Below are 22,025 nucleotides of genomic sequence, written 5' to 3'. Positions count from 1 at the left end.
CTACAGAACAGTTTGATGAGCACATGAGAACTATCATTGTTGAGTTCTTGTCAAGCACCTGACACTGTGCTACAGTGGAAATGGAATGTTGCAGACATTACATGCTAGCTATTCCTAAAAGAGAACCGACAATGTTTTCTTTCTTCTTGCCTCAACTATGCTCAACATAGAGCATATTGGAAGTGTCACTTCCTGAGACAGCTGTATTGGGCTAAACAGTGGCTATCAAAATGTGATTAAATTTTAAAATCTTGAGATGAGATAACTTGGGATGGTGTGGGTCCTAAAGGTAAGACAAAAGAAAAGTTGAGGGAGGACCATTTGAAGATGTAAATGGACTGGACTTAGGTGTGGCTTTAGGCATAAGCCAGGGAGCACCTGAGGCCACAGAAGCAGAAGAAGAAGGCAGGAACCAGCCTGACCACTTTCTGAGAGTGTGTGCCCTACCGGGGCTTTGGTTTTGAACTTCTATGCTCTAAAATTATAAGAAACTAAAGTTTTATTGTTTTAAGCTATTGAATCTGTCCTAATTTATTACAGCAGCCCTAGGAAACCAATACAAAACTCTTGATTAAGTTCTTCTGCTGAAGAGCCTCAATTCTGCATTTAAGCTGATTCATAATTGTCTCTTTATTGTCCTGCTGCTCCTTAAAACCAGGATTCTGTTCTGCTCTATCCTAACTGACACAGACTAAAAGATTGGACAAAATATTAATGATTAGTATAGAATCGCATGTATCTACATATAGTGCACACAGCTCTTCAAAGAGTTTGGTTTAATACATTGAAAATCAACATATCACTTCTTTTGTTTGTATTGTTTTGTTTGTTTTTGGACCACATCCAGATGTGCTCAGGATATACTAACAGCTAGGTACTCAGAAATTACTCCTAGCAGTGTGTGGGAACCATATGGGTGATAGGGATTGAACATGGGTCAGCCATGTGCAAGGCCAAGTGCCCTATCCATTGTACCATCTCTCTGGCCCCTACGAAAACAGTAAAATAGAATGCCTCTTTTAAGACATTCAAATAATTTAAAAATTCATATAAATTGTCTTGTGAGGAGGGACTAGAGAGAAAGTAGCCTAGGCACTACTCAGGTTAGATTCCCAATACTACATATGGTCCCCCAAGAACTAGCAGGAGTGATCCCAGAGTGCACAGCCTGGATTAGCCCTGAGCTGATGGGTACTGTCATCAACTTATATGTATATAAATACATATATATACATATATACATATATATGTACACATATATACATATATACATCTCCTGACCCCACACCTGGCTGTCCTCACCAGGGCCCCTTGGAGGGGGGAAGGGTTGAGTTTCTCTCCCCCCCTCCACCCCAAGCAGAGCACCAGCAGCTGAGGACCTCCAGAGCCAGCCACAGCCATGCTGGGATCACTCTCCACACATCCGGATAGGCCTCATGCATGAAAGAACTGGCAGAGGAACCCAGGCATGCGGGTCCCAGGGCTGAGGTCTCCAAGCCTACTCGGATTGAGACTGAGCCTTCTCCACCTAGACCCTCCATCTTCCATTAGGTAGGCGTCACACCCACCAGCTGCTGCCTGCGCCAGGTTGGTCCCATCAACGGCCAAGACGCAGAGACTATAAAACCCAGCTCCTGGAAGCACATGGCCGTATTTGCGGCCGCGTGACATCTCATTTTCTTATTTTTCCTTTGGAGAACCTGAAAGGCTACCAAAAGTATCCTGCCCGCACGGCAGAGTCTGGAAAACTTCCCATGTCGTATTCAATATGCCAAATACCAGTAACAATGTTGGGTCTCATTCTCCTAATCCTGAAAGAGCAACGGCTCTTTTAAAATCTCAGGGCTAGGAAGAAGGAGACGTTACTGGTGCCTGCTTGAGGAAATCAACAAACAACAGGATGATCGTGATCGTGATATATGTATATACACATATGCACTTCCCAAAGTTTTGAGGTGAGAAAACATAACAAAGGATCTCACATAAGATTCAGTGAATGCAAATCCACTTACTTAAGCCAGGCTCCTTAAGAAGTCTATTATTCATAATTACATGCATTATGTATTTAGGAGACAAAGGGTTTAGCTTTGTAAATCTCTATGCTTTGTCTTAGATCTACAGCTGGCAGCCACCACATGAGAACACACAAGCACACATGAGCACACAACTCTAATTAACCCAGCTTGTGGAGCGTGAGTGCGTTCATGACATAAGGAGACACAACAGAAGAAGAGATAGATACACTTAGAGTATTAGTTATTTGCATATAAAGTGCTCCAATTAAAAGGGTGGATGTATATTTGAACAACCAAGTATAAAAGCAGCTTAAAAGCACAATTCATGTCAATCTAAATTTTTATTAAAAGATGAGAGATAATAGTTGTGATTTCTCATTAAATATATGTAAATATTTCTCTACAATAAAAAGGGTTAAATTAATATTTTTCTAGGAGAGGTTTTGTTCCTCTCCAAAAAAAGTCTATAAGCATGACTATCATAGCTCAAGCTAGAAGGGAGCATGACTATGGAGTGGAGAATGGGACAGGCCTTTACAGAACATATTTTCATGAGAAGGCCTTTATGAAGCAAGAATAAATCAAAGAATACTCATAAAATATAAATCCTCTAAAGACCACCCCTATCACTCTCCTTTATTAATAGTCATCACAATTTTGCCTCGTTGGCTTAAAACAATGGATCAAAGCATCAAAGTGACAGCTCGGCTGGCTCCTCCCCAAGGCTGTGGGGGAGAATCCATCTGTGGAGTTGTAGGTCTGGAGCAGCCTAGCTTCAGACTCTGTCTCTGTAGCCTTCTGCCCTCTATGTCTCTCTGTCTTATCTAACTAGGATACCAGGATTAGATTAAGGCATCTCCTAATCCTATAGACTTCATCTTTAACTCTTACACTTTATCTTTAATTCTTACACAAAGACCTTCTTTCCAAATTAGACTACATTCTGAAATTCCCTATGGTCATGAACACTGGGTGGCAATTAGTCAACCCAGTACAATGCCGTGGCATTTGAAAACTTAAAACTCATGAGGTAAATACACTACAGACATGAGTGTTGGACTATATATATCACTGCATTATTGTCACTGTCATCCCATTATTCATCGATTTGCTTGAGCGGGCACCAGTAACGTCTGCATTCATCCTAGCCCTGAGATTTTAACAGCCTCTCCTTACTTGTCCTTCCCAATGCATTGGAGTCTCTTTCAAGGTCAGGGTAATGAGACACTTCATTGTTACTGTATTTGGCATATTGAATACTCCATGGGAGCTTGCCAGGCTCTGCCGTGGGAGCAGGATATTCTCGGTAGCTTGCTGGGCTCTCTGAAAAGGATAACTAGACTGTAAGAGGTCGCAGGGCTGCATATGCAGCCGTGTGCTTCCCAGAACTTTGTTTTATAGTCTCTGGATCTTGGCTGTTGATGGGATTTCATGGAGCCATGGACAGTTTGGGGGTGTGACTGCCTAGCTACTGGAAAATGGGGGATCTGGGTAGAGGAGACCCAGTCTCAATCTGAGCAGGCTTGGAGATCTCAGCCCCAGGACTCACACACCTGGGTTCCTCTGCTCGTTCCTTCATGTGTGAGGCTTGTCCGAGCATGTCTGAGCATGTGGAGAGTGGCCTTGTGGAGAGTGGCCTTGAGCATGGCTGTGGCTGGGTTCCAGAGGTCTTTGGCTGCCAGTGCTCTGCTCAGGGTGGGGAGGGAAACTCAACCCACCCCTCTTTGTGTGGTGCTGGTGAAGAAAGCCTGGCGCTCAGGAGGTCTTTGGCTGCCAGGGCTCTGCTCAGGGTGGCAATATATATATATATATATATATATATATATATATATATATATATATATGGGCTGGAGCGATAGCACAGCGGTAGGGCGTTCGCCTTACAAGCGGCCAACATGGCTGACCCGAGTTCGATTCCTCTGCCCCTCTCGGAGAGCCCGGCAAGCTACCGAGAGTATTCGATATGCCAGACACAGTAACAACAAAGTCTCCAATGGAGACGTTACTGGGCCCTCTCAAGCAAATCGACGATCAACGGGAGGGCCTTTACCTTTTACCTTATATATATATATGGGCTGGAGCGATAGCACAGCGGGTAGGGCGTTCGCCTTACAAGCGGCCAACATGGCCGACCCGAGTTCGATTCCTCCGCCCCTCTCGGAGAGCCTGGCAAGCTACCGAGAGTATTCGATATGCCAGACACAGTAACAACAAAGTCTCCAATGGAGATGTTACTGGGCCCGCTCGAGCAAATATATATATATATATCCATATATCGATATGTATATCGATGAACAATGGGAGAACAGTGACAGTGAAGAGTGGCAACAGTGACAGTGAAGAGTCGCATATATATATATATATATATATATATATATATATAGTGTATATATAAGTAAAAGTAGGAGGAATCGAACTCGGGTCGGCCATGTTGGCCTACTTGTAAGGCGAACGCCCTACTGCTGTACTATCGCTCCAGCCCCTAGTGTGTATATATATGGCATATATATATGTATATATATATATATATATACATATATATGCCACTCTTCACTGTCACTGTTCTCCCGTTGTTCATCGATTTTCTCAAGCGGGCCCAGTAACATCTCCATCATGAGACTTTATTGTTACTGTGTTTGGCATATCAAATACGTCACGGGTAGCTTGCCAGGCTTTACCATGCAGGCAAGATACTCTCAGTAGCTTGCCAGGCTCTCCGAGAGGGCCGGAGAAATTGAATTTGGGCCGGCCATGTTGGCTGCGTGCAAGGCAAACCCCTACCTGCTGTGCTATTGCTATATATATTACATACACACATATATATGTGTGTGTATTTTTAAAATCTGCATTATGACCGGGCTGGAGCGATAGCACAGCGGTAGGGTATTTGCCTTGCGCGCAGCCAGCCCGTCAGAGCAGGTTTTGATTCTTCTGCCCGTCTCGGAGAGTCCGACAAGCTATGGAGAGTATCTCGCCTGTGCGGCAAAGCCTGGCTACCTGTGACGTATTCAATATGCCAAACATAGTAACAACAAGTCTCAAAAATGGAGACTTACTGGGTCCGCTCAAGCAAATCGATGAACAACGGGAGGACAGTGTTTGTAGTTTATTTTGCATTATAACCATGGGTTCCTCATTACAGCAGTTTTTCCTACAACTAACCAACAAATTCAGGGAAGGATGTTTATGAATAGTACTGTTTTTTTTTGGGGGGGGGGTGTCATGCATTTTGGGTCAGACCCAGCAGTTCTCAGGCAAGCGCCTAAACCCCTGTACCATCTCTTCAGAGCAAGGATAGTATGGAATGTAAGGAATTGTTTTGTGTACTCTCTCCACACCCCGAGCAGAGCCCCGGCAGCTGAAGACCTCTGGTTCCAGCCACAACCATGCTTAAGACCACTCTCCACATGTTTGGACGAACTTCACGCATGAAGAAACCAGCAGAGGAACCCAGGTGTGCGCTACCCGGGGCTGAGATCTCCAAGCCTGCTCGAATTGGGACTGGGCCTCCTCCACCCAGATCCTCCATCTTCCATTATGTAGGCGTTACACCCACCAACTGCCCCCAGCGCCGTGTATTCCTTCAACAGCCAAGACCCAGAGACTATAAAACCCAACTCCCAGAAGTGTGCGGCCACAAATGCGACATCTTATTATGTAGTTCTTACTCTGGAGAACTTGGCAGGCTACCCAAAGTATCCTGCCCACACGGCAGAGTCTGGCAAACTCCCCGTGGCATATTCAATATGCCAAAAACCAGTAACAATGATGGGTCTCATTCTCCTGATCCTGAAAGAGCCTCACCTGTGGCACTTTCTAAAATCTCAGGGTTAGGATGAAGGAGACGTTACTAGTGTCTGTTCGAGGAAATCGATGACCAATAGGATGACAGTGATACTCTCTCAGTAGTGTTGTTACAGTAACTTTTCTTCTAATCAGTAGTTCTCAAATGTTGCTTCACAATCTTTTGCAGAGGGTTCAAACCCTGGCACTATGTGACCCCTCAATCTTTTGCAGAGGGTTCAAACCCTGGCACCATGTGACCCTCAATCTTTTGCATTGGGGGCTCAAGTGCTGGCACCACAGGCCCCAAGCACTTGCTTGCAGCAATGCTCTCAGTACAAAACCCATAAGCAGAAATACCCCCACTGACCATAACCCTAACACCCCCAATTCTCCCCCCAAAATACATTTCACAATTAACTGGAGGCTTGTTAAAAACACACATTTGCTGGGCTGCCCCTGCAATTAGATATTTGTGCCCAGATGCTTAGGGAGCAAGCTTTGCTTTTTACTGTCCTATTTAAAATCACCCATTAAGAGTTCCACATACTCTCAGGAGAGAAAGTCTTCCTTATTATCCAGTTTCCACCTACAAGGTTTGTGAAAAGTGAAGAGAAGTAGAATTCACTAGTGGATAAAGAATTTTCGTGTGTGTTCATTTGTATCCGTATATATTTTTCTTAATGTTTTTAGCAAAATCTTTTAGTCATCATTTTTATTTTAAGACACATTTGCTATTAAATAAATGTCCTTCAGCCAAGACAGAACAGTCAATGACAGAAAATATCACAAATATAGTCACATCACTTTACCATAGCCTACAGTATATGGAGAAAAAGGAAGTTATATTAACATCTTAAAATGACAAATAATGATAATTTGGACAATGGAAAGAAAAAAGTACATGTAATGATTTAACCATAGTAATATTTTTTGCTGTAATTGAATAATTGTGACATAGCAGTTTTAATTTTCCTCTGCACAAGCACAGGTAGATAAAGTTGAGAGAAAAAAATGTATTCCTGGGTTAATAAAAACCACACTGCGAAATAAAATTCCAAAATGAGAATGATTATGGGGCAAGATGTCGCTATAAGCATCTTTTCATAATCTTCTAAAACAGCAAGCAGCAAAATATTAGTATGGTTTCTATCACTTGTCACATATACTAAGAATGACTTTTTCCCTTTATTCAGCTAAATTACTGATTTGTGAAGAAATCAAAACATTTTCAAGTTTCAACTATATTCTATAAAAGCCATTGCTCCAGAAGACGAAAATATACTACAGTGGGTAAGCCACTAGCCTTGCATGCAGCCAATCTAGGCTTGATCCCCCATCCATAAAAGGTCCCCTGAGCACTACCAGAAATGATCCCTTATGGTAGAGCCAAGCTAAGCTCTGAGCACAGCAGGTGTGGTCCCAAAACAAACACAAAAAAATCATTGTTCTGGTGGGTAAGTTCAACTATAATTTTGTGAAGAAGCAAACATCAAATATGTAATTTAGAGGACAAAACAAGTTCTGTTGCCAGTCCTTTAAAATTCTAAAGAGTATAATCTCTAACTACACTATGTGTTTTAAATGGAAAAGTATCCCTGAGTGGGGGGGGGGGGGGAAGGAGGGGGACAATGGTTTCAGAAGTGAATGCCTCTGTATAGGTCTTAAGGATTCCAAGCACGGTAGTCGAAATTTCATCTCACTTACTTTTTAAGAATGTTAGGAAAACAATGTTCTTAGGGAAACCTGTTTCATGTTTAAAAGTGATGCTAAAATATGCTATTGTCATAACCATATTTGAGCTATGTGTTTAAAGAATGTTGCAACACACACTTTGAAACAAAGAAAAACACAGATTTTTTCTCTCTTCTGGTAAGAACACCCTTTTCATTGTCAACTGGCATAGCTCATATAACAAATATGCTTTGCAGTTTATAATAATCATTCAAAGTAAAGTAGGTTAAAATGAGAATATAGAACATTCTATTTCTAAAGCATAGATTGTTTTTGTTTACTGTCAGTGTCTAATAAAAATAAAAGATATTTTATTCCAATTTTAAATTGCTAGAGTTTATCAATGACTAACATGAAGAAGTAAGATGTATGTAAAGCCAGGATATTAAGGATTGACTCATATCAATGAGCATAAAAATAATGAAGCAAAATACAAAAGTTGACTTATTTTAATTACTTACTATCACACTATTTTAGTGGATTTTCCCCTTTAGAAACCATTTTATTTATCATCATTTTTGAGTGTTTGTGGTGCCAGGGAGTGAATTCAGGTCTCATATACGCAAAGCACGTGCTTTTGTATTACAGAATACTTACTTTAAATAAAATTCTACGTAGAAAATAGGTTCATGATCTTCACCTGTAACATTTGTTTTGGGATTGTGCTTATTCATTTAATAAATATTTAAAGTATCATAATTAAATAGAAAAAATTAAGATAAAATATTTGTCTGCAAAGAATCTATTATCTACTCAGAATGTGTATATATGTATGTACATAAACAAAATACATCTATACATACACATATAAAATTAAAATTTTGGCCCTGAAATATTTCACATAATTAGCATCAATTGTGATACCCAGAGTTTGATCACCTGAACTTCTGGGAATCTTAGCACTACTCTATGTTATTCTGGTGGTCCCCTGGCACTGCCTGCTCTGAGTACTATGGTGCCAATGTGAGCACTGAACCATCAGACATACACTCCTGGAACAGAACATCACTGGGTGTGGTTCTACAAGGAGTTATTGGGATTAAATGGGGAAGCAAGACATTGCAAACAAAAGGAACTATTTAAGTAGAGGATTATAAGTAAAAAAATCAGGATAAAATGAAAGAATTTCTGGTGGCTTTTTCAGGTGAGCATAGTCCAATTGACGTGATTATAATAATTACAAAACGTGAAGTAATGGTTTCAAGAACTATAAACACTGAATTTTCAGTGCATATAATATAGTTCAGCACACAGAATGGCAAATGAGTTGCAGCTTTAATTCCTGGTTCTTAGGGAATGAATGGAAGACAAAAAGAAAAGAAAATTGTTTGGCTCTGAGAACATCCAGGTTTACTAAAGACTTTCAGAAAATGGTTCTCCTGATTTAGAAGGAAATACAATAAGGGGAAAAAATGAAAATCTTTATTGTCTCTTTCAATAGGACGTGAACAATCCCAGAGTCATATGGCCTTATTACATGAACTTGGATGTATGGGTAAAATTGATTTATATGCCAAAGAGGGAATTGGCTATTTTTTGCATTTCCTATTCAGTATACCACCTTTCCTTTATTTATACTTTTGATTTTGGGGCCATACCCAGCTGTGTTTGGGGCTTACGTGTGTGTGTGTGTGTGTGTGTGTGTGTGTGTGTGTGTGTGTGTGTGTTCCTATATGACTGCTCTAAGTTTCTTTTTTTAAAAATTTTTATTAGTGAAACACCATGAGGTACAGCTGTAGACTTACAAATTTTTGTGCTTGGGTTTCAATTATACAATGATCGAGTACCCACTCCTCCACCAGTGCCCATTTTCCACCACCACTGATCTCAGTATCCCTCCATGCCCCATTCCCCATCCCACCCTGCCTCTGTGCAGGGCATTCCCTTTTGTTCTCTCTCTCCTTTTGGGTGCTGTGGTTTGCAAAAGAGGCATTGAGTGGCAATCAAATTCAGTCTATAGTCTATTTTCAGCATGCATCTCCCATCCTGAGAGGATCCTCCCAACACCCTATATTTGGTGCTCCCTTCTCTATCTGAGCTGCCTTTCTCCCCAGCATGTGTGGCTGACCTCCAAGCCATGGAGTGAACCTCCTTGTACTTATCTCGGCTGTTCTTGGGTGTTAGTCTCCTATTTTGTTACTATATGTTCCCCAGATGAATGCAATGTTTCTATGTCTGTCCCTCTCTTTCTGACGCATTTCACTTAGCATTGTACTTTCCATGTAGTACCACTTATTTGTAAATTTCATGACTTCATCTTTTCTAACAGCTACATATTATTACTCCATTGTGTAAATGTACCAAAGTTTCTTTAACCAGTCATCTGTTCTCGGGCACTCAGGTTTTTTCCAGATTCTGGCTATTATAAACAGTGCTGCAATGAACAAACAAGTGCAGATATCACTTCGACTATACTTTTTTGCCTCTCTGGGAAATATTCCCAGGAGTGGTATTGCTGGGTCAAATGGGAGCTCAATTTCTAATTTTTTGAGAATCGTCCATATTGTTTTCCAAAAGGGCTGAACCAGTCGGCATTCCCATAGGTTCCCTTTCTTGCCACATCCACGCCAACACCATTTGCTTTTGTTCTTTTGGATGTGGGCCAGTCTCTGAGGTGTGAGATGGTATCTCATTGTTGTTTTAATCTGCATCTCTCTGATGATTAATTATGTAGAGCATTTTCTCATGTGCCTTTTTGCCATTCGGATTTCTTCTTTGAGAAAGTTTCTGTTTAACTTGTCACCCCATTTTTTGATGGGGTTGGATGTTTTCTTCTTGTGGAGTTCTACCAGTACTTTGTATATCCTTGATATCAACCCCTTGTCAGATGTGTATTAGGGGAATATCCTTTCCCATTCTGTAGACTGTCTTTGTATTTTGGTCACTGTTTCTTTTGAGGTTCAGAAGCTTCTTAGTTTAAGTTAGTCCCATCTGTTTATCTCTATTTTCACTTGCTTGGCCAGTGGTGTGACATCTTTGAAGATACCATTAGCTTCAATGTCATGGACGGTTTTGCCAACTTTGTCTTCAGTGTTCCTTATGGATTCAGTCTGATGTTGAGGTCTTTAATCCATTTTGATCTTGCTTTTGTACATGGTGTTAGGCAGAGATCTGAGCCATTTTTTTTGCATGTAGTTGTCCAGTTTTGTGGGGCTTACTTTTGGCTCGGTGCTCAGGGATCACTCCTGGAGAGCTTGAGACTATACAGGGTGCCGGGATTTGAACCCAAGTTGGCCATCTGTAAGGCAAGAGACATACCCACTGTCCTATTGCTTCAGCCCCTCAACTTTCCCTCCTTGTGTTAGATACAACATTTCATTCTTATCCTATGTCTAAAGATGTGAGTTTAACATTGTATACACTATGTATAATTTTAATATTTAAACAAAAAAAAATAAAAGACCAGGGCCTAGGGTTATGGTGCAGGGACTAAGGAGCATGCCTTTCATGAGTCCAACTCTGTTTTGATCCTTGATATCATATGGCCTCCGAGCATTGCTGAGTGTTACTCTAGAGGCCCCCTGAGTTCCAAAAGGGTGGCATGAGTAGCCTCTGATGCCACAGGGTACAGGGAGCAATGCATGCTTGGACCCTAGAATTAAATTGCCGGCCCTGTTTACTATCACTGGAAGAAAAACCCACATATCCTAGCAGTTCCTGGGAGGACACCTCCAAAATGAAATATGCCTGAGCAATGCTGGCTGAGGTCCCAAAATATAAACAAACAAAACAAAGTAAAAGACTGAAATTTAGTTTCCATCCAATATTTCTGGAATGCTTTTAATTTTTGCCCCTCACCACGGAATCTGATTCACTTCCTTATGCTGGTTATAGTGAATGACAGAAAAGCCATTAAACAACTGTGAGTGTGGAATTTTAAATAGTGTTGAAACAATTAGCTCATTTGCTTTTGGAATTATTTCCAGTTACTATATATATCTGTATAGATATCTGTATCTGTATCTATATCTATATATATATACAGATATATATGTACATATATGTATATCTATATCTGTATCTATATATATTATATATATACTATATATATATCTGGAGCGATAGCACAGTGGTAGGGAGTTTGCCTTGCGCACAGCCAGCTCGGCTGAGCCGGGTTCAATTCCTCCACACCTCTCAGAGAGCCCGGCAAGCTACCGAGAGTATCTCGCCTGCACAGCAAAGCCTGGCAAGCTACTGGTGACATATTCAATATGCCAAACACAGTAACAACAAGTCTCAAAATGGATACGTTACTGGGCCCGCTCGTGCAAATCAATGAACAAAGGGAGGACAGTGACAGTATACATACATACATATATACATATGCATATATATGTGTGTATATATATATATACATATATATATATATATATATAGCCATGATTTCTCTTCATTCTCTCTGCCTACATAAGATTAACTAGGGAGAGCAGGCTTTAACAGTGTCATGTATAGAATAGTCTCACAAGAATTTAAAGACTTATAAACATTTCATTCAAATATCATCATCCAGCTTGCTTCTGGTGGTGACGCTGTTGCCATGCTCTGTAAGGCAAGGATCTTTGTAGCTATGTTCCAAATCACTGTTAGAAGCATTAAGCATGTGCAGCAAGCATATGTTCTTTGTCATGCTCAATGTCTGTCAATGGTCTAACTCTAGCTGCTCCAATGACCTCATCTCCAACACTCTCTCCACGCTCCCTCAGCTTGCTCCTGCCACACCATTTCTGTTGCCTCTTAATGATAGCACATATTAATAACAGTGTATACATTTTACTGTCAGAACATTTATTCTTACTGTTCCCTCTACTCTTCTTAGATGCCTGTAACCTTGGTCCCAGATTTCTTTTAGGTTAGTTCAAATATCACCTTTTAACAAAGAGAATTTTCCAAATCACATTATAATTAAAATATTTTATTTTATGCAAGCTCCAGTCACTGTCTCCTCCATTATCCTGTGTTTTGTTACACTAATCATATGATGTAGTTAAACATTTCATTAATACTTCTTTATTATTTTTCTTCAAATAGAGTTCAAGTTCTAGAAGATGAGGGATTTTGTTTTATTCCTGATTCTCTCCCTAACACTAAAATACACTTGGTATTAATTAAATGAATAAATCAAAAAAGCAAACTCAAGCAACTACTTATGACATACCTATCTTTATCATAGAAACTATTTTTTTCTTCATAAAATGGTTGATTCTAATATACCAACATCCTCTTAATGAGCTGTTTATTTGGTGTACAGACTATTAAAAGTAATTATTAAAATATGATTTCTATCAATTTCCAAAAAATTCTAAATATAAGAAAAGTATAAGAATAATACCAGGAAAGGTGGTTAAAGAAATAAAGGGAAAGGAATTTATTGAGTTTACCTATTTTGTTTATTTTTAGTGCCAGGGATAGAATCCAAGTCCTCATGTGTTTGAGGCATGTGGTTTACCAATGACTCATATCTCTGACCCAAGCTGTGGAATTTTGATTGCCAGCTGAGATGAAGCTAAGCAGGGTATAGCATTGATGACAAATGACTAAGACAAAAAGAACAACATGGAGTAAGATTCTGAGTGAGGAAAAAAAATCATTGCACATCCAAAGAAATAGAGGCCAAATAAATGAAATGCAAATGAATTGCAACAAGGCAACTCTTGAAGGGAGAGCCAAGATCACATTATTTTGAGTCTTGCAAGTCCCAAAGTTACTTTCTCATTGAAAACAAAGGGACACGGAAATCATGGTAAGGTTTTAAAGTGGGTGTAGTAATAAAATGTGCTTGGCAATTTTTAATAGTATCACAGAGCAAATAGAAGCAGCAATATATACAGGGCAGATATAAGAAGACACTGACTGCTGAAGAGAAAAGAGGGACTAACTGGGGAACTCAGAGCCTAAAGAGCAACACAGAAATGCTGGATTTCTTTTTCTTTTTTTTTTTGGAGGGGGGCTCAATCATCCCAGATTGAGCCCTGGAGAAGCCAACAAAATGGAAATGACAATAATAAAAAGAAAAAGGAAAGCTCCAATGAAAAGCTCCAAGAAGAAACTTTTTTGTCTGCTATTTGAAGAAAGCTTCAGCTGAAAGGTAGGACAGAGAAGACACCAAGTTTGGGTCAAAGTGAGTGGTGACTTGGATCTGAGTAATGGCTGCAGACATGAACCTTTGGAGGTTAACAGTTATGGCACATAATGCAGAATCATTTGACATGCTGTTGGGCTACACATGGGCAAGGCAGTAGGACTGCAAGGGAGAGACAACCTTTGAATGATTTACCAATTTAAGAGTTTCAGTGAGAATCATCAACTGCTGTGAAACGAGAAAGGAGATCTAAAACAAAGCTGTTCTTTGACAGACTAGACCCATCAAAAAAGCATGAATGGAATGGAGCTTAGTTACGGAGATGACAAAAATAATAACAGCCCCAGCTCAACAGATGGCCTTACATTTCACAGGAAAGAAACGGGAAAAAACCATTGCAATGAGGATTTAAAGACTGAAAGAAGTAATAAAAGAAATTTGAGTTAATATGGGACCAAAAGTAGTGTTTACAAAGGAATTGTGTAGTACAGTTTAGAATATAAGCAAAATCATCGAAGAAACTATACAATTCACTGGAAAGCTGTAGAAATAAAGGTGGTAACCAAGAGCAGTGAAGATAAAATATGAAATGTTAGAAATAAAAATTTGGACACATTTTCCTTTAAGTGTTGCTTGTCCATAGCTATATTGGTACCTACTGCATACTGAAGGCAGTAAAGAAAGATAATGAAGTCTGATGATAATGCCATCAACCCGATAAACTGAACTCAGTTATCTTTTGTTATTATTGGGCCACACCCTGCTGTGCTCAGGGCTTATTCCTGGCTCTGCACTCAGGGATCACTCCTAGTAGGGCTCGAGGACCTTATGTGATGCCACGGACCAAACCTAGATTGGAGACATGCAAGCAGCTTACCTGTTGTACTATCACGTCTGCACTGAAATCACATCTTACTAATCCTTAAACACAACTAGAACAAAACTAGCTAACATTATTTAATGATTTAGTTATCTTGAAATATATATAAAAATGCATCACAATCTTAAAGTTTGTATGGCATAGAAAAACTTCGGTACTTTTAAAAAGCATGTTTAAGTAGCATGTTCAGTAACATTTAATACCAAAACCTTAATATCAACACTACTGTAAACACATTACCTAAATTACAATATAATAATATTTGAAAGATAATATAGAGGGGCAAGAATGATAGTACAGTGGGTAAGGCGCTTGCCTTGTATACAGCTAACCTGTGTTTGATCCCTAATACCTCTGTTGAGCCTCAAGTCCCTCCAGGAGTAATTCCTGAATGCAGACCCAAGAGTAATCCCTGAGTACTGCCAGTGTGGCCTCAAAACAAAACCGAAAAAAAATTAAAACTTAAAGATTAAAAATGTGTTCATTCATCTGTTCTACTCTGATATAACATAAATACTAAATAGATAACTGAACACTTTTCTATAAGCATCTATTGTTCCTTCGGGTGAACAAGAATGATCCATTTTAGCACTGTGTTTAATTAGCTCTCAAACACATAAATCAACGAAGCAAGCAACCAACCACATACACATTACTTTCATTGTATCACTTTTGGGGCCACAGCCAATGGGGCACTGGCTTGTTGCTTAGGTGGCGGCTCCTGGCAGCGATCAGGGGACCGTGCAGACTTGGTGATCAAACCCAGGATTCCTACATGTAAAGCATACACACCAGCCTATAGATCACAATAGCAACAGCTGTGTTCTTTGTTTAATGATTCTTTCGGAAGTAGTATAAGAAAAACACTGACCATTCAATTTTGGAGAAAACACCAGCCTTGCGTGCCTATTTATACAACCTCTGGCTTATAATAGCCATGGCATAGAACATGGCAGTACATCTCTTTTTCTGGGAAGGCAGCATCCAATACAATCCCCTGATAACTCTTTAAATTTCTTGAAATCAAAGAGATGACTTAATTTCCCTTTTAATAACTTGATTAAAAATACTTTAAACACTGATGAAAATCTTTCAATTATGCAATGTTTTGCATAACACTAATTATCATCAAGTCTTCTTGACATTAGACAGTTTTTACTGGAAATAAAAAAATAGTCAAAATAATTCAGCCCAAGCTTAAGCAGAGCCTTCTCCTTTGAACTACCTGATGATCCTTTTCCTCAGTTTCCCTGTGATGGGAAACACCTATTCTGTGTGCATAAGCAATGAACATGGAACCAGGCAACACTTCAGCCATAGAGGGTCTGGCACTGTGTACTCAGGGACAGCAGACAAAGTGTTTCTCAATTAAATCCAATCACTAAATTTAGAGCACAGAATTACATACAGGACAGCATGGAAAAGGAGACCATTTGTTAAAGAGTAAAATATGGTAAAACAGGGAGAAGTACAGGAGTTTTGGGAGCATACTACTTGCTTGTAGTATGCTACCAAATTCAATCCCTTGCACCAATAGCCCTCGAGCACTGTTGGGTGTATGAGAACTAGAGAAATCCCAATACCATCAACTGTAAACCTAGCTGCCCCTGCACAGTGCCAGGATGGCTTTTGTATGGATGTAGCACTGAAGGGTAAAGAAACACCTTGATTTTGGACACTTGACTTCACTTTGGGCCTCCAACTGGCTGGCTGAGACTCCTCGGGAGTGTCCCTGGGTAACCTGAGCACCACTTGGGAGGCCCCAAAGTAAATAAAATAAATAATAACTAAGAATATAAATTAAATCACCAAGTTGTAAGCCAATTTGTAAACTCAGTTCTCAGGTAAAAAGCTAAGATACTGTTTTTATTTGTTAATATTTAGCTATATTCATAATATTTTAATATTTCATGAAATCTTGTTTAGTGTTAAGGGGCCCAAGATTTGCTCCCATGATATTTGGTGGGGTAATATCAATCTAGTGATCCAGAGCTAGGATCTGGGCTGATATGGTGTTGGGGTCTCAGTAGCCGATCTGAGACTTTGACTAAATCCCCGGCCCCTAAAAGAAAGAGCTGGCCCTGTTTACAGGGGCCCAGGGGCTTGCTCCAGCACTCCACATACAGAGGCACACTGGTTGAGGATGAGGGATGTAACAATTACCATCTACCTGAGCTAATACACCTGGCCCTGAAAACAGGAGATGTAAACCATTAACTAACATCTGTATTGAGCCTGACAAGGTAATGATACTCGTGGGTTGCCCCCTGAAATGGATGTATAACCCCCCCTGTGTGAGATTAATAAATGGATTGCTGCTTGACCACCAGCTATCCTCTCTTTGCGTGGTTCTTTCTTGGTGGCGGGATGGGGGGGGGGAGGTTCCGCAGTGTGCAGAGGGTCAGGGCAGAGGCTTCTCCCCTTTCTTCTCCCTCTCCTATAGGGAGTAAGTCTGGTGACCAGGGGGATCATACTCCAGTATGTCTGGGTCAACTAGTCAGGACCCCGACAATATGGTGCTACATAGGCACCACAGTAGACTGGGGTTGACCAAGGCTACTCCTGGCAATGCTAATAGAATATGGCATCAGGGATGGAACTCATGGTATCCCATGGTATGCAAAGCTTCAGCTCTCTTGTCCCTTAGTTTAATTTTCTTAAAATTCATACCAAGAGCATCCAAGAATGTTTCTAGATTAATGCTTAGATTAAATTACTCATATTTGTAGGTCAATATCATGATGGCCATTCATATTTTTCTAAAGATCTTTCAAATTCTAATTACTTCATTTTTAGTCATTTATATATTTTAACTTTTGTCACGTGAACTCAGTCCTATGCCTTTTTTGAAGTAGATTTTCAATATTAAATTTATATTTTATATAATTAAACAAAAAGCAGATATTTATGTGAGCAGAAGTGTTTTCTTTTCTAATTAAGAAAAAAGTTTTAAAATCTCATCCAAGTGTTGCAGTAAAGCATATTTCTAATAAATCGATAGAGTTTGAAAAATAATAATGGATATATTTCATAAACTGTTCATATAAAAGCAAACTATAATTATCATTGAGAAAAGCCTATGCATACAGTTCAGAGCACAGAGTCATTCTTGCCTTGTAAGACTTCTCCCTGGACATCTTGCAGTGACATATACAGGAGAGTAATTCCTTGGCTGGTTGCAGTTCAGTGCAAAATCCATAGCAAGATCAATTTTCGCTTCTTATAACTCTCATTTTTAGGGGGTAGATTGAAAGCAAAGGCAAGTAGATGACAGAAAGAATGAGAATCTCTGGCATGGCTTAAAATTAAATAATTTAAAAATTGTCATTATAGAAAAAAATGATTCCCTATGTTTTTGAAATATATTACATATATACACACAAGTGTGTGTGTATGTGTGTGTGTGTTTTAGTATATATGTATGTAATTTTGCTGGTGGGTCTGATGATCAAATTTACAAAAGTCAGAAAATGCTCTCAACAAAATATTGCAAAATATTTGTGAAAACTGTCCTATTTGTAGTAAATCACCGATATATAGTAAATTTATGTCATGTTATATCTCTATATCATGTCAGATATCATAATAAAAATTTATTTATAACTATATGAAATTTACAACAAAATTAAGTAGGCAATTACTCAATGCTTCTGTTGTCCTAGCATTTTAGCCACAAAAAATCACAAGCATTCTTAAAGACTTTAGTGATGTAAGTGAATGTAAGGTAAGATTAGATACATCAATTGTTTTAAGTTTTAAGTTTCTTGGAGAATGGAACCCATCAAAACATACGTGATAATCAAACAAGAAAGCATACATGGTATTTGGCTTTTTCATGAAATCTGAATAAATCTTTGAGCAATTTCTCATAACTTATTAAGGATGTGTGAGAAATTTACATTCACAAAACAATCAAAGTTAACTGAAATATGTGTGGAAATCTTAGACTATGATACTTCTTCACTGTGAAATTTCAAAATATGATTCAATATGATAATTCATGGACTAAGTGGCTCTCCAATAAGCTCTCCAATAAGATGAGGAAAGAGAATGTATGTGGAAATATATTCTCATTGTTGGGGAACTAGAAAAATCCACTTTTTTTCTTATCACGAATCAGTAAAATTATTTTGGGGAAAGAATTTGGGAATATTTTTGGGAATATTTTGTGCTCTTATAATTAATTTATAAGAAACTTGTCTCTTTTTTCTTTGGCTTTTCGGGTCACATCCAGCAATGTTCAGGGGTTACTCCTGGCTCAGTACTCAGAAGTACTCTTGGCATTGCTTGGGGATCATATAGGATGCTGGGGATTGAACTTGGGCCAGCTATGTGCAAGGCAAATGCCCTATCCACTGTACTATCATTCCAGCCCCCAAGAATTTGTATTTTAAAACTTCTTCTTGCAGTACGTACTAAAGCAGGGAAGCTGTAAAATCTTAAAGATATTTGAATAAATGCACTGCACACCATCTGTACACACAGTGGAATACTTGCCACTGGGGGAAGAAGGTAGGTCAGGGAAGGGACCACTAGAACAATGATAGAGGAAAGTGGTTACTCTGGAGCAGGAGGCAGTGCTGGAGTGTGGTAAGGAGATATGCATGATACCCTATCAGTAACAGTATTGCAAATCACAATGCCTAAAAGGAAAAAAGAGAAAGTACAAAATAAAAGGCCAGCCACAGAGGAAGGCTGGGGGCTGGAGGGAAACTGGATATGGGTAGAGGGAAGTGAACACTAGTGAAGGGATTGGTGTTAGAACACTGTACACCTGAAATTCAATCATGAATAACTTTGTAACTTTGTAATTCATGGTGATTGAATTTTTAAAATATTTTTTAAATATTACTCTGTACTCTGTACTCGGGCTGGAGCAATAGCCCAGTGGGTAGGGCAGAGTCTCCTGCCCCCATGCCTGGCTGTCCTCACTGGGGCCCCTTGGAGGGGGCAGGTTGGGTTTCCCTCTCCACCCTGAACAGAGCCCCAGCAGCTGAAGACCTCCAGAACCCAGTCACAGTCCTGCTGAGACCACTCTCCACACGCTAGGACGGGCCTCCCACATGAAGGAAACGCGGAGGAACCCAGGTGTGTGGGGTTGGGGCTGAGATCTCCAAGCCTGCTCAGTTCGGGACTGGGCCTCTTCCACCCAGATCCCCAAATTCCAGTAGCTAGACAGTTACACCCACTAACTTCCATGTAACCCCATCAATGGCCAAGATCCAGAGACTATAAAACCAAGCTTCCACATTCACAGCTGCTTGACCTCTTATTGTCTAGTTCTCACTCTCAGAGAACCCAGCAGGCTACCGAGAGTATCCTGCCCTCATATGCTTGACTGAGAACACCTGTAAAGGTAATTAGAGTCTGCCCCCAAAGACTCCATCTTTCTCAGAGAGCCCGGCAAGCTAAGAGAGTATCCCACCCACACAACAGAGCCTGGAAAGCTACCTGTGGCATACTCAATATGCCAAAAACAGTAATAATGATGGTCCTCATTCCTCTGACCCTGAAAGAGTTCCCAATATGTCATCAGGCTACACTAGCACGTGACAGAGATGAATGGAGACATTACTGGTGCCCGCTTGAGCTAATCAATGAACAATGGGGTGATAGTGATAGTGATACTCTGTGCTCTGTACTCAGGCTGGAGCAATAGCACAGCGGGTAGGACGTTGACCTTGCACGTGAATGACCCTATTTCAATTCCCCCATCTCGCTCAGAGAGCCTAGCAAACTACCGAGAGTATCCCGCCTGCATGGCAGAGCCTGGTAAGCTCCCCGTGGCATATTTGGTATGCAAAAAAAAGTAACATCAAATCTCACAATGGAGACGTTACTGGTGTCCGCTTGAGTAAACTGATGAACAACAGGAGGACAGAGCTACAGTGCTGCTAATTAATAAATGGTCAGAAGGACTTAATAGTTTCAAATGGAGATACAGAGATGTCCAATAGATGCAGGAAAAGATGCATATTCATAAATCATCAGGCTCTTACATGATGATCAGGTCACTGTCACTGTCCTCCCGTTGTTCACAGATTTGCTCGAGCGGGCCCAGTAATACTATGAGACTTGTTACTGTGTTTAGCATATTGAATACGTCACAGGTAGCTTGCCAGGCTTGCTGTGCAAGCAAGATACTCTCGGTAGCTTGCCGGGCTCTCAAGAGGGCTGGAGAAATCGAACTCAGGTCGGCCATGTGGCTGCGTGTAAGGGAAATGCCCTACCCACTGTGCTATCACTCCAGCCTGATGATCTGGTATGAAATGCAAATAAAAATTTACAAGGAGGTATCATCTCACACTTGCCACTTGGCTGTTGTCAAAAAAGATGAGAAACAACTAGTGTTGGTGTGGATATGGAGAAAAGCATCCTTTGATTCTCGGGAACCCCTCCCAATAGTCCCCCCTCCCAATAGATACCCCTCTCCCCCCATGCTAACACAGGTTGGAGACAAAGCCTGTGTTCCAGCCTTTGAGTCAACTCCTTGACCTACACTGACCCATTCAGATTATTTTTTTTTTTGCTCTTTTTAAGCCTTGTTATGAAGGAGCTATGAATGTTAGCTCATTTTAAGATCTTTTTCAAAGAAAACTGGTACAACAATAGTAGCATACTTGGTGTTTCTGTTGGAGGAGGTAAGCCCAGGATATTCCCTGAACAGTTCTCTCAAACTATTTCTTTAAGTGTGTATAACTTTATGTGTGTACATCTGTACGTATGGACAACATATGTGAGGCATTTTTAAATTTGGGATTGTTCTGTTGTTATCTACAGCCCAGACCTTGTATGTTCAGGAAACCGTAATGCAAGTATTCATGCATGGGTTATTTTATTAGTTTTGGTAGAACACCTGGCTCTTCTCAGGGCTTATTCCTGGCTCTGTGCTCAGATACCACTCTTGGTGCAGCCTGCAGAACAACCTATGTTGTGCAAGGCAAGCACTCTACCTGCTATATTACCTCTTCAGCTCTCATGTTGGTTTACTATGTTCCAGACCTGTATAAGGTGTTGTTTTAATATGCTCTTTTCCTATTGTAACCAGGTAGCTACAGAGCTCTACAAAAAAGGGCAGTATTACTTAATCTCCTTTTGGATGATTGTAGGATATTACTTAATGTTCATGAGAATAAATTTCAGGTGTGGCCATACTTGCTCAACAAACTAGAGAGAATACTACTGTTAAGACTACTTTCCCAGCCAAGAACAAATGAGTGATGGTAAGAATGCTTTAAGGACTTTTGGCTGCCTTTAAAACTTCAGGCTTTTTTACACATTTTTTGCTCTACTGTCTGTGAAAGACAACTTCCTCTGAGATGGTTCATGAATCTTTTTTTCCCCCTGGTGCTATTTATGGACCATATGTGAGACTTTGATTTGGCCCAGAGATAGAGTTTTAAATTTTTAGAATTTGGACTCAGCCTGGCTTGATTCTTGGCTCTATCAGTTTTTGACTACAAGGCCTTAGGCCTACGTGACCATTCTGAGTTTCAATTTTATGGTCTAAAACAAAGACAATAAAGTGGTGTCA

At 40.0% G+C, this 22,025-nt stretch overlaps 1 protein-coding gene across 3 annotated transcripts in view; it reads right to left on the bottom strand.

The window, feature by feature from the left end:
* DTNA (dystrobrevin alpha) overlaps positions 1-22,025 on the bottom strand; it is a 356,746-nt gene that overhangs the window by 279,605 nt on the left and 55,116 nt on the right. The gene's annotated exons all lie outside the window — the stretch shown is intronic.

The sequence above is a fragment of the Sorex fumeus genome, unplaced genomic scaffold, assembly GCF_029834395.1.
Source record: "Sorex fumeus unplaced genomic scaffold, SorFum_2.1 ptg000128l, whole genome shotgun sequence".
NCBI lineage: Eukaryota > Metazoa > Chordata > Mammalia > Eulipotyphla > Soricidae > Sorex > Sorex fumeus.
This window is presented reverse-complemented; position numbering and strand designations above follow the sequence as displayed.